Raw genomic sequence first — 12509 nt, forward strand, 5'->3', positions numbered from 1 at the left:
AAGTATTGGCTATGACCCATTCTTATTAGTCCTCTTATTAGACCTTCCTGAGAACAATACTGAAAATAATGTGCAATGGTATACACAAACTCAAAATTTACTTTTGCATACAAATCATTACACAAAGTGAAATTACCTCAGGGGACACAAAATGTACACACACCATAAACATATTTCTGAGTAGCTGCGTTTGCAAATGATTTCAACAGTCTTGAAAAACAGTAAAAGCAGGCTGCAGAGTAAATATTGAGTCTTCGAGAGAGCAAAGTTCAGTTGAACATGAGCTACAAAAGATGAATTCCTGTTTCATAGCTTCTATTGAAATCAGTACAAAAAAAAAATCACCTCATATCATGGCACTCTAAAATATTTATGTAAAAAATCTTTCTCTTTTCATATAACATGCTGTAGGAATGTCACTATTAAACCTATATATCTGAGGTTAATAGTGGACTTAAAACTGTCAAGAATCCATCCTCACAAAGCCTATATCCCACTTACAGATCTGGGTAGTATTGTTCCTGTTAAACCACTCTGAAGAGATGCAGAATGGAGAAAGAGAGAGACAGAAGAAGAGTGTGTGAGCAAAACAGAACAATGGAGCATCGATTTAAGGGAGGCCAGTGCTCCTCTATTCCTATGCTGTGTTGCTGTGGCGATTTGTCACCTTAAAGGTCATTAATCACAAAGTGGTGCTGGGAGTTTGGGCAGCTAAGCTTGGCTTTTCAGCTACGCAGAGGAAGTCACAACACCAATGGAAGGCAGAGAGAGATCCACAAGTAAGTGTTTGGTGGTCTTCTAGAACAAGCTTAAGCTCACCTTTAAAATCAGAGGCCCTAATCCAGAGGGCTTTCAAAATATGTACCCTGTTGTTTTACTGGAAGTGTGACGAAGTAAGTTCTGTGGTGTATTTCAAGCCTGTCATTGAGCCTAAATTCCCCTGGTCTACAAGGCCACAATAGCAGTACTGTACTTCATCTTATATATTAACATAGGAAAAGAAACTAGCATTTCTGCTGTACAGAGACAGTAATGGTATTACATTTAATTTTCCTGTTTAGATCTCAATTCTCAGTGGTGTGTTATTCTAGACTTTGTGTCTATAGCACCAGCAGTTGTTCTATACCTCTATTTCCCTTTCTAAAAGTTGGGGAGAAAACAGCAGCACAGTTTACTGGTCCCACTGGTCTGCTCTGAAAGATGGAACACCTCAACTTGGCTTTATTGGGTCCAATACGGAATGTCTCTGAAAGAATATGGATGTTTGGTCTCCTAAAGAATCACCCAACTCACCTTTGATACCATAACCAACCACTAATGTGTCACTTTGAAGCATAAAGATCAGGGAGTCCAAATTAGCATCTGACAATGTGGAACACTGGGACCTCATACATCAGGGTTGTTAGTTTGTGGCTGTCTGCATAATATCTATTCATAGGAGTTTCTTTCTAAGCTTTGTCTTTTTAAAAACACTCTGATTACAAAGAGATATATAGATCATAAAGCACAGAATACCGGTAGAGAATCACTAAACAGTTTCTCTGTCATTAGGGACAGCTCCGTGAGAGATAATGTGTTTTTGCAAAAGAACCTCAGCCTATTCCATATAGTTCTTTGTGAAAGGTCTGAAAAGGAAAACAGTAGGGAAACCCCACATACCTCTGCATCTGGTCTCTCAGCTGAGGCTCTGATCCAGCCAAAGGCCATGTGAAGAGAGGCTACAACAATATCAGAGAGTCATATCTGAGTTCCTTTAGAAGCCCCAATCTCATTCAGCCTTAAGAGAGATATCAGTATGTTAGGAGAGCCTGCGCATGGCAGGCAGGCATGACAAGGGAATAACCTTAGGCCAAAAAAAGCCGCTGGGTTATCAGAGTCTGATCACTGGCTGCTTTCAGGCCACAAAAAGCCAGTGGGTTATCAGAGTCTGATCTCTGGATGCTTTCATTTGGCACAGGGCTGGAAAGGCTGTGTGGGCCAAGCTGCCCCTGGTGGCTGACCGGTCTCTGTGTCTGATGAAAAGAGAGAGGACATGAAGAGCTACAAAGGGGATCTGCACAGAAGAATGCCAACAGATGAGCAAGAAGGAGAAGGGTTTATGCTGGTTGGTTACTTTATGAAAGTGTGGCACCAGATACCTCTGAGAGCACTGATGGTGAGACAGAACTATAAATCACAAAGAGATACAGAAATATATGTCGCCCATCCATCCACCCCCCCCCAGTCTTCCAGTCTCTGTTTCAATCTCTCTTCTTTCACATATGTTTCTGAGCATTAGCAAGAATTTATACATCATTTAAATACCATTACCCTACACTTAGAATGGACATTTAACTAAATACTTACTCATGATCCAAACCCAAACATTTACAGTTATTGAATAAATGTCTGCTCATATAGAATAGGGTAAATCTCCACTCAGCATTTTGAGTGTTCTCCGTATATTTTGTGCCTCTCATTTTGGCTGTATGACAGCCTAAAGGTAAAGCCCCATACCATAAGTACAAAAGAAGTAGCAGCTAAAATACTCAATCCATCTAATCCTGAAGATTTATCACTTCATAAACCTTTTCCTTTGCAAGATTGACTCCCCTCACCTTTGAAGCAAGTGCTGTCCTTTTTTTTGTTTTTTTGTTACAGATTACAATTCAAGCTAAAGCAATGTGTATCGCCATTCTTCTTCTCTGCCAGCAAGGTTTATAGGGCCTGTAAAAAGGACACCGTGACACAAATGGGATATGCTACCTCTGTCACAACAAACCAGCTCACTTTGATGGCTCACACAATCTCATGACACCTACACCACAGAAAAACAAAACAACAAAATGTCACTGTTGATGTCATTTGCTTCGCTATGTTGCTGTGAACAAAAGGGGTGTGCTCACCACAAATTGTACAGAACTGTTGCTCAAACTAGGCAGGACCCCAACAGCATACAGTGTTTTATTGGATCTAAAACATCCAGGATGCAGATTAACTTTAGAATTTAGGATGAAACCCTGGGCTTTGGCACACCTTCTCCTGGTTCTAGCACAAAATTAGCACACTTCATCTTAAAGAATTATTAATTAGTATACCTCAAGTAAATCTGTGCACATTCCTGATGTTTGCCTATGGTGACAAAAGCCAGTTAAGCCAGTGGCATTTTGATGATCTAAGCAAGATCTACATCAACTGCATCATGTGTTCCAGCAAACACAGCATTTACAGCAAACGCCTCATTTTCACACCTCATCTAAGGGTGAGAGTAATGTGAGATGATTCTGGTGAAATGGCTTACAGAGAAAAGAGAAGGTGACTTTTTGGATTCAGCTGTGCAGACCCAGTAACTGCATCCATCTTCAGTGACTGTGATTCTGTGCTTTTAATTAACAGCTTCAGACTCTGCTTTGTCTTCTAAAAAGGATCACGTCTAATTGTGCTCCAAATTAAAGAACCTAATGAAAACAAGCCTAAAGCCCATTCATCACAACTAACTAGGGAGCTGAAGACCATTTAGCTTCTGTAAAAGAGTGTAGACAGAAGTAAAGAATGTGAATGACTTCTGCTATAGATGGAAGCTTTGTTTGCATCAGTAAAATACCTGTAGGCTTCTTCCTTTGAGGTAATCATTAGCAAAGGATAATTGCAGCTCATAACCAACATTTATACTGATGGTGGCAGTCTTGAAAGAAAACTTAAGAATTATCTCGCTTATCAAACATTTACTACAGTTATGACAGACCAAAGAAACAAATGTCAAGCATCAAAAAAATAACAGTAGCTTCAACCAAAGAGATACAGAAGACCACAGAGTACAGCTGCCTCGTGTTTTGATTTTAGCGAAGCATGGAGACCTAGTCTCTTCATGTGTACATGACGGTGACACATCCAGATGGAGGTTGGTTGGTGTTGCTCCTCTGGGTGTTCAATACCAGGAGGGAGTAAAGGCACAGCTGGGGGAGAAAGGGCTTATGGGGGATGGGGAGGAAAAGGTGATGTAGCACAGATAGATTTGATAGCTGTCACAATGGCACTGGTGGCTGACAGTTGGGACAGATGACTCCTGGTGGAGGGTCCAGGAGAAAGTGGTTTAAGAATGCCTGTGGAGATGACAGAGGCCTCTTTAATGGGGCCCACCAATCTGATTAGACTTTATTGTCTGTATGAAGCCCAGCCCATAATTCAGTTTGAAGAGAACAGAAGAGCCTCCGTCATTCTGGGAAAGTTCATAGTCTGCAATCTGCCGGACGGGTAACAGACAGACAAAAAATATACCCATGGTATTTATTCCACTGGGGAGGCTACTAATACTTCTTTCAATCTAGCTTGAGAAAGAATAGATCGATAGTGAATCAATACTGAGAAGCTAAAATCAATGGATTGTGGACATTTAATTAGATGTTTTAATATTTACTCTTCATCTTCCGTTTTGCATGGAAAATCAAATATCACATTCCATGAGTCAAATGTGAGAGTCACATTATTTTATAATTAACACCCATTTCCATTTAATTAGCTCTGAACTAGGTAAATGGGCAAGTGTTAGAATGGGTAAGTCAAGCAATCTTGGTGCTTTAAGAAACTTCTAGTTTATTAACAGTGTGCAAAAGAAATAATAATTTCAAATATGTAAATAATATGCCAAGGCTACATAAAGACAAACGTTAATAAACTGAAACTGACTACATGGTAACAGATAACAGAGGTTTAACCCATAGTTCCAGGAGGCAAGAACCGTAGAGACAGTAAGTCTAAGATCAAAGGTCCTGGGGCCCCACTGCCCTCCAAGGCTGTCCAGTGCACCCGATCCAACTTAAGAAGGGCTTGATAGCACTTAGCAGCATGAACAAAAAAACTTGAAAAATGTGAAAGCAGTGAGTCCATAGGAATGGATCTGACCAAACCTCCTCTGTGCATCATTCCCAAGCAAAGTTGTTCATTTGAATGTGTGATGATGCAGTATGAGGGCTATCTTACAGTGCATGAAATCATTTACCATTCAACCACAGAAAGAATATCTGATTACATGAAAACCTCTATGATCTACATTAAAGAAAAGTTATATCACACATGAAGTCAGATTTAAGAAATGAATAAAGGTAACATGAAGACACAATAAACCTGTACACTATAATCTGATCAATAAGGAAGTGCACTAGTAATGCAAAAAGTCATTTTCTACATAAGAAACATTTTAATCCCAACCGCAAAAAGATACAGTGGCAGCATTCCATGCAACATAACTCTTGAGATCTTGTGACACAGCAGTATACTGTCCATAGCAAACACATTAGACTTTCCTTAGCACTGTTAACACCTACTCTATAGACTTCCACATTATATACAAATGTAGAGTCAACCCACATTTGAACTCACAAAGGACATTTCTTAAATCCCAAGTGAACAAATCCAGTTTACAGTCCAGAGTGAATCATGCTGGAGGTGTAGTTACTCCTTTAGCTTCTCTTATTATTTGATGCCTTTAGATCTTAGTATCTGCGTCACCGTAGTCAGGTACTTTGGATCTGGATAGCTGTATCTAACAAAGAGAACACAGTGTAAGGAGTCTTATTTAGGGCAATATCTCCTTGATTTAAATGATGAGTGCATATACAATAAAGATAGGAAAACAGAGCATGCTAATAATTTTGTTTATATATGTATATATAATATATATGCTGTGTATCACAGTCCTGATGCTGGAGTACCCTGTACCACACCTTTTTCAGTAATACATGCACTAACCAGTGCAGTCTCATTCAGGGTAACCCATTCACCCTCAAAGCACAATTGCTTTGTGTAATGTGCTATATAAATAAACCTGCTTTGCTTTCATCTTTCCTTATGTCCAAGTCTGCTCCAAAGTTCCTAAGATGCTACTCAAGTCATGTTCAAGTCAAGTCCTGAATGTCAAAGCACAGAAGGTTCAGTCAAAATCTTCAAGGCCAAATAAAAGACTGTCTCTTAAGATGTCTGTCTAGTCATAGATAAGTAAGTGAAAGATCAAGTCATGTGACTTCAGTCAGACTCGAGTCCAAGTCCAGATCTTGAGTACTATATCACTGAACTAACAATGACCAGCTTTATGATCCAGATCTCTCAAGGTCTTTCCACCTAGTCCTCACCTCCCAGTTCCCCCTTTTTCAATGGTTTTTAGGGGAATATCAGTGAAGGTGACTCGTTCCTCCTCAGTGCTAGTGGTTGCCACAGTGAACAGCAACTTATGATCAAATGCCACCTGCAGCAGTTCATAGATCTTCCTCCCCTCACTGTTCTGTGGCAGATAGGCCTGTGTTCTCAGCCCATAGTACGTCTGCCCTGGATTAGGGTGATTTTCCTTTAGACATAGGAAGAAAATTATATGATACATTAGAGAGAGCATAAAGAATAAAGATAGTATTTTGCTCCAGTTGTGTGGATTTCCAATTTATATGACTTGGTCAAAAAACCCATTAATGTTCTGAACATTTCCAATTCAATGCACCATAAACAACTCTAAAAGTGGAACAAGGTAGTTTATAAGTGATAGGGGATCTCCATTTATGGGTGAGCATAGTTGTTAATGTAGCATCAGTCAATCTGCACTGCTGCCTTGTGGCTCTGCATGAGAAACAGGCAGAGCCACATTCCACAGACTGATTGAGAGCAGGAAAGAATGCAGGTAAAGAGGCCTCCAGTGAAACACAGGTGACTGAAACTATGCCATGCATGCAGGGTGCTGCAGATATTAATTCTCATAATTACATGCAAAAAGAAAGCGTGAAATGAATATCTCACCGCTTGTATTCCATCCTCAAACACAAAGTTCATCTGTATGGTGTCACATTTTGGGTATCCTTCCACACTCCTCCTCTGGACCATCACTGTCATCTGCCCATCATTGGGTTGGTTTCCGTCCACTATTCTACAGCCCCTTTTAGACTTCTTTGTTCCATTTATGCCTGCTTCAACTGAAAGAGAACTTATTTCTACAGTGCATGATACAGTATCAGCTGAAAGAGGCTGTGACACCTTTAGAGAGTACCAGAGCAGCTACCCTGTTCAGCCAGTTGTGGGGGTCCATTCCCGTTCAAATATCTGTTGCAATACACTTTGCTCTGTCCAGAACCCATCATGTGCTTTACTGACTAAAATGTACTGACGTATCTGAAGGGATGTGGTGTGCGACAGAGCTAAAACAAAAGACATAATTTAGCATTTACAGTGAACTTGAATTCAGTAACAGTTAACATTAATTTAGTAAGACTAGTAAAGACTAGTAAAACTTTCCAATTTAGATTTATTCTATCTTAATAAAACAAAACAAAACCAGTACGTACCTTACTGCTGCTAAACTGGTCACCTTAGTGCTCCACCTTTGCTAATTGCAGAACTGAGATAGTTACTTATGTCAAAGTATGACAGTATTCTATTTATAGTCATTAATTGGGGAGAGATTTTGTGAGATGTGAAAAGGTCCTGTTTCTGTTGAGATCACACAGACAACACTTGCACAATCACTTCAGGTCTGTGACAGGGCATGTGAACTGCTTTGCAACACAGTCCTCAGGGGTGTGGCATTACAATGAGAATGAACCATGTGATATTCAGTGCTATAACTTGATACCTCTGTTTGTTTCGATTCTTTGGATACAGTCCCTAAGGGAACAATATAGATTCAATCAATTTAAACATGGAGTAAAACCACTTCAAAAGCAGTGAAAATCACAAAATCAAAAAATATTTTAACATTAGCTCACCAGGAATAATTAGAGAAAGTGAATTTTGTCTACATAGTTTTATGGTTTAACATCTCTTTAATATAAATTATTATCTGATGTCGCATTTTTGTAGCGGTAATATACTAGTCTAAAGGGGTTGCACACTTATGCAGGCAATATTTGTCAGTCATTTATTCTTATAATTTTGACTTTAAAAATAATTTAAAACTACACTACTTGCAAATGAATATATTGGCTAGAAGAATCTGTATATAATTTGTAAAATAGCTGTATATGATGACTTTTAAAGGGGTTCAGTACTTTTGCAAGGTATTGCATCATCTATTCTGTCTGTATTTACAATGTTTACTTTGCCAAAGATTTAGAGCTTCTGTTGTTTGAGCCACATGGATTCAACAGTACTTACATCCTACAGAAGCTGGATGCTATGATAAAACTGGAATCACAGTCTTGCGATACCTTGAGAAACTGTCATTCAATAAAGTAAGTCTCTCCTCATCTTCTTTTCCATGAGGGATGAGAGAAACAGCAGCTGAGATGGATTTCTGAAGCTTGGGCTAACATAGCAGATGCCAATGTTGTGGAGAAGGAATAGGAAGACTACAGCAGTAGGCCGAGGGCAGATTGAAATTAAATCCACTGTGTACAAAGCAATTGTAGGCATGATCCAGTGGCCTTCCAGGAATTTAGTATTCGCTGGAATTTTCTTTCTTTCTTTCTTTTTGATAATATAAATTAAGTTAGAATTGTCTTACTATTTGTTTGATAATATAAACAACTTGGAATGCACTTCCATTCAATTTTGCTTAAATCAGCATTTAAAAAGCTTTCATGTGCTCCTGTAGTTTAGCTAGTAAAGGAGACAGTAAGCAAAGTGCTAGCAACAGCAGGGCCGTGGCTGTAATTCCTAGGGGGCAAACATACTCTCATACTGATAAAAATGTAAGTTGCTGTGGAGTGTCTGCCAAATGCTGCAAATGCTAAAAATGTGGGTTAAATGGTATGTTTCTATTTGCTTTAGTGTCAAATGAATACACCAAATAAAGTTTTATTCACAGCCTTTTGTAGTGTCTGTGACATAAATCATAAAAAGTGTAGTATTTTACACCTGATTAGTGGATTCGTGACAACACAAGCAGATTCATCATATTTTGATTATTGGTTTGCAGATGATCTACAATGAATGATATGAGTTGCGTGTATACATTTAGGTTACATGTATATTGTGAAAATTAAAATTTCTTACCGAGAGTGTGCCATGCACTGATAATCCAGTCCCAATTGTGGGAATTTCCTGTTATGATCCCATTAAAGCAACCAGTTCCCTACTATCCCAAACCTTATACTCCTGTGCCATCACCATACGTCCTGCCTGAAAAATCTTATTAACCTTGAAGAACATCAATGCTGTCTCCTTATTTCTGTGAGCTTTCCACTCTTATTACAAAAGAAAACTGTGTGCATGCATGTGGGTGTGGATGTGGGTGTGTGCATAACTGCTTGTGAGGGAGAGTATTGGGGTGTGGATGCCAGTGTGACTGCTTGTGGGTAAGAGCACTTTGCACATGTTCAAGATTCCATTGTACATAACAATGGGAAGGTCTCTGCTAATGACGAAGCATGTCAGGTTAACTGGAGCCCTATGCTCCCTCAGGGCTGTGCTATATTTCTGAGCAGGATAGTGGATGTTCACCTCCCAGACCCTGCCAGCCAGCAGGGAGGCTGAGCATGGTTGTGTTTTGTGGTGAAACAGAAAGATCACTGCTCTGTGCTCCTCTGGCCCTATCCGAGGGGCTCCGGAGCGTGCCAGAACATTCTTCACTGATTTTGGCACCAGTCTCTTCGTCTTAAATCCCTGCGAGCGCGCCGTTTCCATGGTGACCGAAAGTTATGTGAGCCATCTTTATTCATCAGACAGGCATGAGTTTTGAAGAAAGAGCAGCAACGGTGTAAGATGGGGAGTCACAGCACGGGAGACCATTAATAAAGACAGGTGGGGAGAGAGAGAGAGAGAGAGAGAGAGAGAGAGAGAGAGAGAGAGAGAGAGAGAGAGAGAGAGAGAGAGAGAGAGAGGGAAAAACATGTAGAGCATGGGACAGAGAGAGAGAAAGTGAGCCGAGAAAGCCTCAGGATATCAGCCGTCTGATACACCATTTTATTGTCTGGTCTTCTCACCCGGCCTCAGGCCAGGGCCATCTTCACTGTTTTCCATTTCACCATTCATCACCAGAGCACAGGAGTCAGAGCACAGGAGTCAGAGCACAGGAGTCAGAGCACAAGTACCCCATGTCAGCTGCTGCAATTACAACTTAAATCTATGTGTATGTTTGTGTGTGTGAATTCATGTGCCTCTAAAGACTGTTTATTTCTCCCCTTGTCGGATAATTTCTCCAGCTCTATTAGCCATGAGCAACATGAGGCACATGGCACAGCGAATCGCTCACATAAACAAACAATTAACCTCCGGAACAGTGCGTTTAACCGACCCGCCTCACTGCTCCCTCTATCTCCACCATGGGCGTGTGTGCCAGCTCCAGATTTCACAGCCCAGTCTTGCCCGGTGGCACTCAGGGCTGACAAGCCCTAATCTCCATGTGCGGATCTGCTCGCAAGCCGGGGTTTCGCATTGCTCTATTAATAGGCATCTGGAACAATGCTGAAGGAACGCCAATTTGTTCCGACATGGGACTTGTCTTAAGCTCCGGCACTCTCACTGCCTGCCTCTCGTTAACATCCTCCTCTCAGTGGCTTTGTGGGAAAGCAAGCGGAGTGCGGGTCAGTGCAGGGGCTGCCATGACTGACACAATGTGGCGAGCTGTCTGCACTCTGTTATTAGAGAGCGCTTGTCTCTGTCTCTCTGTCACGTGACACAGTAGATATGCACAGTACCCGTAAAAATGTAAAGCTGCTTTGATTTGACACACAAAATTTGCATTTCATTTTTGGGTCTACTTATGCTTGTGACAGTGAGTTATGGAAAATCACTTTCCCCAAATGACAGATAATAGATTTAAATCTTCAGTTCTGATGAGGAAAAAAATAGCACTTAATTAGTACATCTCCCCAGGCTCTACCTTTGAATGGGATCAGTCTCTCCCTTCTGCATACATACAGTTGGGGAGGAAAAGGGTCTTTTAGGCAGAAGTAAATCACTCAGACATGAACCTATTTTTCTTCAGTTTTACTTTATTATTTTTGAGACTCATATGTAAACATAATTCATACAATTCTGCAATCATTATTAGTGAATATCACTCTCCTCAAACATTATATACTTAACAATGTACTAGACTAAGTTATGCCAGTCACAAACTCACTTGCAAATGTCTAATGCTAAATGAGGTGTTGCTAATTTTAAATGTGAAGGTTCTATCTACACTTGATTGCCTACAGAATTTGTAAAGGTTTCTAAAACAATTTTTTGCATAGTTCATTAACCCAGCTTTAATAGTTTTCAGATTTACTCATCATGAGATGAGTAAAGCACAGGTGCTGTGTTCACACCTACCAGGTTTTTGCTCTAAACCTCAAATTGCCAGTGTTTTGAGAATTTAAGATGTTATGAAAATTGTAATTCATTATGTTAAAGATGCAATGCTTACAAAAAATAACTTAAAGTACCTGATGAGCTACAATAATTGGATAAAATTTGCAGAACTACTAAACATGGATGTTAGTGGAGTTTAGGGATAATTGGTGAATCATATCACGTGTAATTTTTCCTTGCTACTTGTGTTATTACATTAATAATCAGAAATTCTTATGATTACCTTTTTTCTTTTTGTGTTAACACTTAAAAAAAAAAACAGAAATGTGTGCTTCTCTGAAATTAAATGCCCTTCAAATGCCAGTTATCCCAATTAATCTAATACTGTTGAAGAGTATCTACATGTAGTCAGTGATTATGAGTTGTATGTCAATGAGGACTGTAAGTATGTAAGCAGGTAACCTCCAGTCAGGGTGGTGTGGGTGCTCCCTGCTCTCTGTCCTGCTCTAAATGCCTGTGATGTATGAGCACAGAGCAGCTCAGTCAGGCATGCACAGCTAACAAATTGGCTGTGGAGCGATCGATTTTCCTGCTTCAGGCCTCTCCCCTGGGACCCAGGAGAATGAGGCGGACTAGGAGACGAAGGAGTTAGCGATGTGAGAGGTTCCATGCCAATGTGTGCGTGGAGGCAGACTAAGGGTCATGCTTTCATTTACCAAAGCATTTACCCTATCTTACATACACACAGAGCCATGCACGCACGCACGCACGCGGACATGTACACACACACGGTATTTATTGTAGCCTCCGTCAATTTACTTACTATTAAGTAAGTGAACTAATTTTTTATTGACTTCGTTGACACAAAAGACAAAAATCTATTCTTGTACAGTTTTGATGTGCAGTGTGCAGGAAGCGTAGTTGGCACAATGTAAATATGTAAATATTTTTTTTGAGGTGCGGGTTCCGCAAATCAATGTCTATACAAACATAACAGTCAAGAACAAAGACAGAGGGTGCTATCACAGGGAAATCCATACTCAGAAAACAGGAACATGCAGACCAACTCATATAAACTAGGAATAATTCTCAGAAATGCTCATTATATAAGTAAGAATGTCTGCTCTTCTTTAATCCACAGATAATAATATTTTAAAATTTCTACCTGTGTGGATTTTTTAAACACCAGGGACAGTTGGCCATCATATTAAAATCACAAAACTGCACTATGGTTTTATTAAATTTCATCATACTGGCCACGCAGTGTACCTTTGAGGTAAAGTGGAGGTGTAAGGTTCATAGCAGAAGCATCAGGAGGC

This window comes from Electrophorus electricus, chromosome 10, assembly GCF_013358815.1.
Source record: "Electrophorus electricus isolate fEleEle1 chromosome 10, fEleEle1.pri, whole genome shotgun sequence".
NCBI classification, from domain to species: Eukaryota; Metazoa; Chordata; class Actinopteri; order Gymnotiformes; family Gymnotidae; genus Electrophorus; species Electrophorus electricus.